We start from the raw sequence: 8,977 nt of genomic DNA on the forward strand, positions 1-8,977 counted from the left end.
ATTTAGGGTAACTCTCTCTGATTTTAAATGAAGAATAAAAGAACTGTAGGTGAATGTTACTGTGTGGAGGCAGCTTGAAGCACGTTACACACACCCTCAGCAGATGTAATGTCATCATGCAAACTTTCCAAACTTGGGTCCCTTTTTTTTCTTTTCAGCAATGGTGCACCGTTTGATCATTTAGTCAAGTCAAGTCAAGTTTATTTATATAGCACATTTAAAATAACCAAAGTTGACCACAGTACTGTACAAATTGAAGTGCACAACACAACCACTAAAATCAAGGAAAAGGAGTCCCAAAAAAAAGAAAATAGCAATAAATGCAAAAAAAATACAGTACAACATCTTATTAAGATGCTACAAACCTCTAAGAGCAACCAAATGCCATTGAGAACAAATATGTCTTGAGATGTGTTTTAAAACTGTCAATGGAAGGGGAACATCTATTCCAAAGCTTTGGAGCTGCCACAGAAAAGGCACGATCTCCCTTACCCACTTACCTCGATCGAGGAACAGTTAAAAATAATTGATTTGAGGATCTAAGAGGCCTGGAATTGGAGTAGGGGCTGAGGAGGAGTTCTGAGATATACTGAGGAGCCTGACCACAAATGGCTTTAAAAACAAATAAAAGAATTTTAAAATCAATCCTGTATTTCACATGTGTCAAACTCGACGCCCGCAGGCCAAATCCGGCCCCTTGTAGATTTAGATCCGGCCCGTATATCAATTTGGGTTCACAATACATTTTGGCCAGCCTAGTTTTTTAAACTGCAATTACATGACATTCAAAGCAGAATATGGCAGATTTCCCGACTCTGAGACTCAGAAATTCCCCCAGAAGGAACTCTTTTGATGACTTTTGTAGGGCATCGTGTCAACAAAAGGCAACAAAAAGCATACAAAAATGTCAGAAAAAGCAACAAATTTACCAAAAGTTGATAAATGTCTGACAAAGCCACAAAAACGTCAGAAAAAACAACATAAATGAGGAAAAAAGCTATCAAAATGTAAAAAAAAAAAAATGACATGCAGTAACAAAAGCACGTCAATAAACTCTATACTTGTCTGGCCCGCGGTGTGATTCTCTTTCTCCAGTGTGGCCCTAAGTGAAAACGAGTTTGATAAAAGAAACCTATATAATTGATATATATACAGTGTGTGTGTGTATATATATATATATACATATATATGACGTGTATAATTGTTTTGGCTCAAAAACACTTGTAATAATAAACAACAAACGAAGTTGCACTTAGGGCTGGGCGATATGAAGAAAATCAAATATCACTATATTTTGGACCAAATATGAAACTCAAAATGTGAATTGGAAAAACTTAAAAAACAAAATACTTAAATTAAAATCTGAAATAGAAAAAAATAATTAATAATTTTCAATTTGAAGTTTTATCTTTTGAATTTTACATTTGGTAATTGCCTTTGACATTTTAAGATTCACCATTGCTATTTCTATTTAACAGTAAGGCTTTTCATTTTCACATGAGCACATGAAACTAAACTTTAAATTTGTTTTTTGCTCATGTCCCCTTAGGGGCTCCGTACAAAGTAGAGTACATATATGTGAATATTCTACTTAAGTACAGTAACAAAGTGTTTGTACTTTGTTACAACACTGGTTGTTTCCTGTATATCTGAGTCTGTGTAGAGGTTTGATCCTTTAGCTCACATTAATCTGATCTTCACTGAAATCAGAGCGAGGACAAAGTCACATTAAGACAAATATTTTTGGCAATGTTACAAGTCATCTTGGAAAAGTTTGTGAAAATGAGAAATGATCTTATTACATATGCGCTCATTTGCATAAATGTCCAGAACAAAAATTGTGAACATTTGGATAAAGCCGGGATCAAACTTCTTGTTTTCATTTTTGTCGACACATAAGAGTCAAAGGTTTTACAGAAGGGATGTTAATGTTACTGCACATGTCCTTACTGTACACCATACCACTTCATTAACTGTATACTACTGTCTACACTGCACTAGATGTCATTCTGTTTATACTGCATTACCTGTCTATACTGTTCACATTGCACTTTTCTGCATTTTTGCACTTCTGTTTAGATGCTAACTGCCTTTCATTGTCTCTATAATTGTACTCTGCACAATGACAACAAAGTTGAAACTAAGTAAATCTAATCTAAACTCTTGCTACCTGTACACAGATACCCAAATACATGTCACCTAATGCCACCATTATAAATTGTCATGCAACCATGTAGTTCAGTTATCCATTTTTTGTATGTCATTATGTCGCATCATTATTTGCTTTCTACCATGCACAAATAAAAATGTCACTGAACTTTTTCTGTGTAATTGTAACAATGAGCACTTAAACACACCAAACCAACAATTAATACAAAACACACAAAAACAGATTTTGCATGGGCACTGTACTAGTATGTATAATGTGTTTTCTCTGAACTGGAACTCTTTACAAGAATGCACAAACACACACACAGGAACTTGTTACTTCCTGTTTGCACAGAAATATAAACTCCCTATGTGGCCCTAAGTGAAAACGAGTTTGACACCCCTGCTGTATTTAATAGGTACACTATGCCATGTCTGGTCTGGAGCCATCCCACCCATTTTTTCTTCATCCAATCAGAGAGCAAACTGAGAAAGTAGAAAACTCCTGTTCCACAGATACTGTCTTCATTTTACCTGCAGCAAGAAGAACAAGATATACAACCATCACATGATCATGGAGTTCCCTACACTTATTGACAACTTCAGACAGAGATTTCAACTAAGCAGTCAGCTTGAACTGCGAGTCCTTGTCTGCGGTAGAGAAGTTGTTTTGTTGTTGCTAGAGATGATTAAGATATTTACAATTAATAACTTTAGTTTACCGGAAAAAGGTATTAATTTGCTGAAATGTGTTAAGATTAATGGAGAAACCCTTTATGACATTATTCTCAATAAGATGGTGTCTGTAGTGTGTGAAAGCTGTCTGTGGCTCTGGAGGAAGTTTCTCTCCGTTTCATACAGAACGATCAGACGTAGGATTATGGGTTGAAATATGTGCCACCAGAAACTGAATTTGAATCATTTATATTTGAATTTGAATTGCTAAACTTGAATAACTGCATTGAAAAACTGAATTTGAATCACATAATTTGAAATTGTATTGTTTAATTTGAATCATTGCATTGAAAAACTGAATCTGAATAGTGTAATTTGAAATTGAATTTATTCATTTGTACCTGAAAAAGGTTTAAATTTGCTGAAATGTGTTAAGATTAATGGAGAAACCCCTTTATGACATTATTCTCAATAAGATGGCGTCTGTAGTGTGTGAAAGCGGTCTGTGGCTCTTGAGGAAGTTTCTCTCCGTTTCATACAGAACGATCAGACGTAGGATCGCCACCGACAGCGTGGAGGACGAACGAGGAGCCATATCTGATGATGTACCATACTATGAGATCGTGTGAGTTAAAGTCTTAAAGTGTCTGATATTTACTGAACTTAGGTATCAAAAATAATGTTATGATATTAAATGTGCTTCATTATTAGAAGTAAAAGTAAAAAAAAAAAATTGAATTAACTTTAAAGTGATTAGAGATAAAAATTTCATATTTATTCATTTCAATAAAGACATCAAAAGAGATCACTGAGTTTTGTGTATTTGTTTTGTTGTTGGGTTGTTCCCAGGATAAAGTACTTGAAAGCAATACTTAAAGTAAAAGTATGTTACCAGAAACAGACTTTGGTAGAAGTTGAAGTCACCTTTTAGAGCATTACTTGAGTAAAAGTCTTCAAGTGTCAGATATTTACTGAACTTAGGTATCAAAAATAATGTTATGATATTAAATGTGCTTCATTATTAGAAGTAAAAGTAAAAAAAAAAAAAAAACTTGAATTAACTTTAAAGTGATTAGAGATTTAAATTTCATATTTATTCATTTCAATAAAGACATCAAAAGAGATCACTGAGTTTTGTGTATTTGTTTTGTTGTTGGGTTGTTCCCAGGATAAAGTACTTGAAAGCAATACTTAAAGTAAAAGTATGTTACCAGAAACAGACTTTGGTAGAAGTTGAAGTCACCTTTTAGAGCATTACTTGAGTAAAAGTCTTCAAGTGTCAGATATTTACTGAACTTAGGTATCAAAAGTTAATGTTATGATATTAAATGTGCTTCATTATTAGAAGTAAAGGTTAAAAAAAACCTTGAATTAACATCATGGCTTCCTTATTTTATAGAGGATATATTTATTCATAATTCAAATTGAAAATCCAAAGAGAAAACGTAGCGAGATCAAATTAAAAACATTATTATTGTAATACGCTACTAAGAAAAATAATGCCATAATTAAATTTAAAAAAGAAAAAGGAAACTGAAAAAGCAAAGTTGAAATGTAAAATGATAATTTGAAAATGTAAAATGTAATGTGAAAAGTCAAATTTAAAATGTAAACATGTGCAATGTATGAAGTCACAAATAAAAATACTGTCACACACACACACAACATAGTGTACTTCCTGTTTGCACAGAAATCTAAACTGTCAGCAGGTAAACTGCAGTCTGGAGTTCTTTTAAAGCCAGACACTTCAACAGACAGAAACATCTTTAACACTACTAGAAAGAAAACATTTATTTGACTTCACTTTGACTATTCATGTCTTAAATTTCTCCAATAAACCACGTATTTTCAACAGCCCCATGTTGGCAGGTATGGTGTTCTCTGTTGAGCTGAACATATTTAGGGTAACTCTCTCTGATTTTAAATGAAGAATAAAAGAACTGTAGGTGAATGTTACTGTGTGGAGGCGCGAAGCTTACGTTACAGCACTATACCCTCAGCAGATGTAATGTCATGCAAACTTTCCAAACTTGGGTCCCTTTTTTTCTTTTCAGCAATGGGCACCGTTTGATCATTTAGTCAAGTCAAGTCTCGTTTATTTATATAGCACATTTAAAATAACCAAAGTTGACCACAGTACTGTACAAATTGAAGTGCACAACACAACCACTAAAATCAAGGAAAAGGAGTCCCAAAAAAGAAAATAGCAATAAATGCAAAAAAAATACAGTACAATATCTTATTAAGATGCTACAAACCTCTAAGAGCAACCAAATGCCATTGAGAACAAATATGTCTTGAGATGTGGTTTTAAAACTGTCAATGGAAGGGGGAACATCTATTCCAAAGCTTTGGAGCTGCCACAGAAAAGGCACGAATCTCCCTTACCCACTTACCTCGATCGAGGAACAGTTAAAAATAATTGATTTGAGGATCTAAGAGGCCTGGAATTGGAGTAGGGGCTGAGGAGGAGTTCTGAGATATACTGAGGAGCCTGACCACAAATGCTTTACAATCGCTTTAAAAACAAATAAAAAGAATTTTAAAATCAATCCTGTATTTCACATGTGTCAAACTCGGACGCCCGCAGGCAAATCCACGGCCCCTTGTAGATTTAGATCCCGGCCCGTTATATCAATTTGGGTTCCCAAACATTTTGGCCAGCCTAGTTTTTTAAACTGCAATTACATGACATTCAAAGCAGAATATGGCAGATTTCCCGACTCTGAGACTCAGAAATTCCCCAGAAGGAACTCTTTTGATGACTTTTGTAGGGCAGCGTGTCAAAAGGCACAAAAAGCAACAGCCAACAAAATGTCCGAAAAAGCAACAAATTTACCAAAAGTTGATAAATGTCTGACAAAGCCACAAAAACGTCAGAAAAAACAACATAAATGAGGAAAAAAGCTATCAAAATGTAAAAAAAAAAAATGACATGCAGTAACAAAAGCACGTCAATAAACTCTATACTTGTCTGGCCCGCGGTGTGATTCTCTTTCTCCAGTGTGGCCCTAAGTGAAAACGAGTTTGATAAAAGAAACCTATATAATTGATATATATACAGTGTGTGTGTGTTGTATGTATATATATATATATATATATATATATATATATATACATATATATGACGTGTATAATTGTTTTGGCTCAAAAACACTTGTAATAATAAACAACAAACGAAGTTGCACTTAGGGCTGGGCGATATGAAGAAAATCAAATATCACTATATTTTGGACCAAATATGAAACTCAAAATGTGAAATGGAAAAACTTAAAAAACAAAATACTTAAAATCTCAAATAGAAAAAAATAATTAATAATTTTCAATTTGAAGTTTTATCTTTTGAATTTTACATTTGGTAATTGCCTTTTGACATTTTAAGATTCACCATTGCTATTTCTATTTAACAGTAAGGCTTTTCATTTTCACATGAGCACATGAAACTAAACTTTAAATTTTTTTTTGCTCATGTCCCCTTAGGGGCTCCGTACAAAGTAGAGTACATATATGTGAATATTCTACTTAAGTACAGTAACAAAGTGTTTGTACTTTGTTACAACACTGGTTGTTTCCTGTATATCTGAGTCTGTGTAGAGGTTTGATCCTTTAGCTCACATTAATCTGATCTTCACTGAAATCAGAGCGAGGACAAAGTCACATTAAGACAAATATTTTTGGCAATGTTACAAGTCTTCTGAAAAGTTTGTGAAAATGAGAAATGATCTTATTACATATGCGCTCATTTGCATAAATGTCCAGAACAAAAATTGTGAACATTTGGATAAAGCCGGGATCAAACTTCTTGTTTTCATTTTGTCGACATATAAGAGTCAAAGGTTTTTACAGAAGGGATGTTAATGTTACTGCACATGTCCTTACTGTACACCATACCACTTCATTAACTGTATACTACTGTCTACACTGCACTAGATGTCATTCTGTTTATACTGCATTACCTGTCTATACTGTTCACATTGCACTTTTCTGCATTTTTGCACTTCTGGTTAGATGCTAACTGCCTTTCATTGTCTCTATAATTGTACTCTGCACAATGACAACAAAGTTGAAACTAAAGTAAATCTAATCTAAACTCTTGCTACCTGTACACAGATACCCAAATACATGTCACCTAATGTCACCATTATAAATTGTCATGCAACCATGTAGTTCAGTTATCCATTTTTATTGTATGTCATTATGTCAGTATCATTATTTGCTTTCTACCATGCACAAATAAAAATGTCACTGAACTTTTGCTGTGTAATTGTAACAATGAGCACTTAAACACACCAAACCAACAATTAATACAAAACACACAAAAACAGATTTTGCATGGGCACTGTACTAGTATGTATAATGTGTTTTCTCTGAACTGGAACTCTTTACAAGAATGCACAAACACACACACAGGAACTTGTTACTTCCTGTTTGCACAGAAATATAAACTCCCTATGTGGCCCTAAGTGAAAACGAGTTTGACACCCCTGCTGTATTTAATAGGTACACTATGCCATGTCTGGTCTGAAGCCATCCCACCCATTTTTTCTTCATCCAATCAGAGAGCAAACTGAGAAAGTAGAAAACTCCTGTTCCACAGATACTGTCTTCATTTTACCTGCAGCAAGAAGAACAAGATATACAACCATCACATGATCATGGAGTTCCCTACACTTATTGACAACTTCAGACAGAGATTTCAACTAAGCAGTCAGCTTGAACTGCGAGTCCTTGTCTGCGGTAGAGAAGTTGTTTTGTTGTTGCTAGAGATGATTAAGATATTTACAATTAATAACTTTAGTTTACCTGAAAAAGGTTTAAATTTGCTGAAATGTGTTAAGATTAATGGAGAAACCCTTTATGACGTTATTCTCAATAAGATGGTGTCTGTAGTGTGTGAAAGCTGTCTGTGGCTCTGGAGGAAGTTTCTCTCCGTTTCATACAGAACGATCAGACGTAGGATTATGGGTTGAAATATGTGCCACCAGAAACTGAATTTGAATCATTTATATTTGAATTTGAATTGCTAAACTTGAATAACTGCATTGAAAAACTGAATTTGAATCACATAATTTGAAATTGTATTGTTTAATTTGAATCATTGCATTGAAAAATTGAATCTGAATAGTGTAATTTGAAATTGAATTTATTCATTTGTACCTGAAAAAGGTTTAAATTTGCTGAAATGTGTTAAGATTAATGGAGAAACCCTTTATGACATTATTCTCAATAAGATGGCGTCTGTAGTGTGTGAAAGCGGTCTGTGGCTCTGGAGGAAGTTTCTCTCCGTTTCATACAGAACGATCAGACGTAGGATCGCCACCGACAGCGTGGAGGACGAACGAGGAGCCATATCTGATGATGTACCATACTATGAGATCGTGTGAGTTAAAGTCTTAAAGTGTCTGATATTTACTGAACTTAGGTATCAAAAATAATGTTATGATATTAAATGTGCTTCATTATTAGAAGTAAAAGTAAAAAAAAAAATTGAATTAACTTTAAAGTGATTAGAGATAAAAATTTCATATTTATTCATTTCAATAAAGACATCAAAAGAGATCACTGAGTTTTGTGTATTTGTTTTGTTGTTGGGTTGTTCCCAGGATAAAGTACTTGAAAGCAATACTTAAAGTAAAAGTATGTTACCAGAAACAGACTTTGGTAGAAGTTGAAGTCACCTTTTAGAGCATTACTTGAGTAAAAGTCTTCAAGTGTCAGATATTTACTGAACTTAGGTATCAAAAGTAATGTTATGATATTAAATGTGCTTCATTATTAGAAGTAAAGGTTAAAAAAAACCTTGAATTAACATCATGGCTTCCTTATTTTATAGAGGATATATTTATTCATAATTCAAATTGAAAATCCAAAGAGAAAACGTAGCGAGATCAAATTAAAAACATTATTATTGTAATACGCTACTAAGAAAAATAATGCCATAATTAAATTTAAAAAAGAAAAAGGAAACTGAAAAAGCAAAGTTGAAATGTAAAGTGATAATTTGAAAATGTAAAATGTAATGTGAAAAGTCAAATTTAAAATGTAAACATGTGCAATGTATGAAGTCACAAATAAAAATGTCACTGACACACACACACAGGAACTTGTTACTTCCTGTTTGCACAGAAATCTAAACTGTCAGCAGGTAAACTGC

General features: G+C 33.5%; 1 long non-coding RNA gene across 1 annotated transcript; it reads left to right on the forward strand.

Annotated features, from left to right (window-relative positions):
- The first annotated feature begins 6,177 nt into the window (after positions 1-6,177).
- On the forward strand, positions 6,178-8,609 carry LOC120544964. The gene is made up of 2 exons (XR_005636611.1): positions 6,178-7,635; positions 7,990-8,609. It is a non-coding gene; the product is annotated as an uncharacterized LOC120544964 (long non-coding RNA).
- The last annotated feature ends 368 nt before the right edge of the window (positions 8,610-8,977 follow it).

Source organism: Perca fluviatilis, chromosome 17, assembly GCF_010015445.1.
Source record: "Perca fluviatilis chromosome 17, GENO_Pfluv_1.0, whole genome shotgun sequence".
In the NCBI taxonomy this organism is placed as follows: domain Eukaryota; kingdom Metazoa; phylum Chordata; class Actinopteri; order Perciformes; family Percidae; genus Perca; species Perca fluviatilis.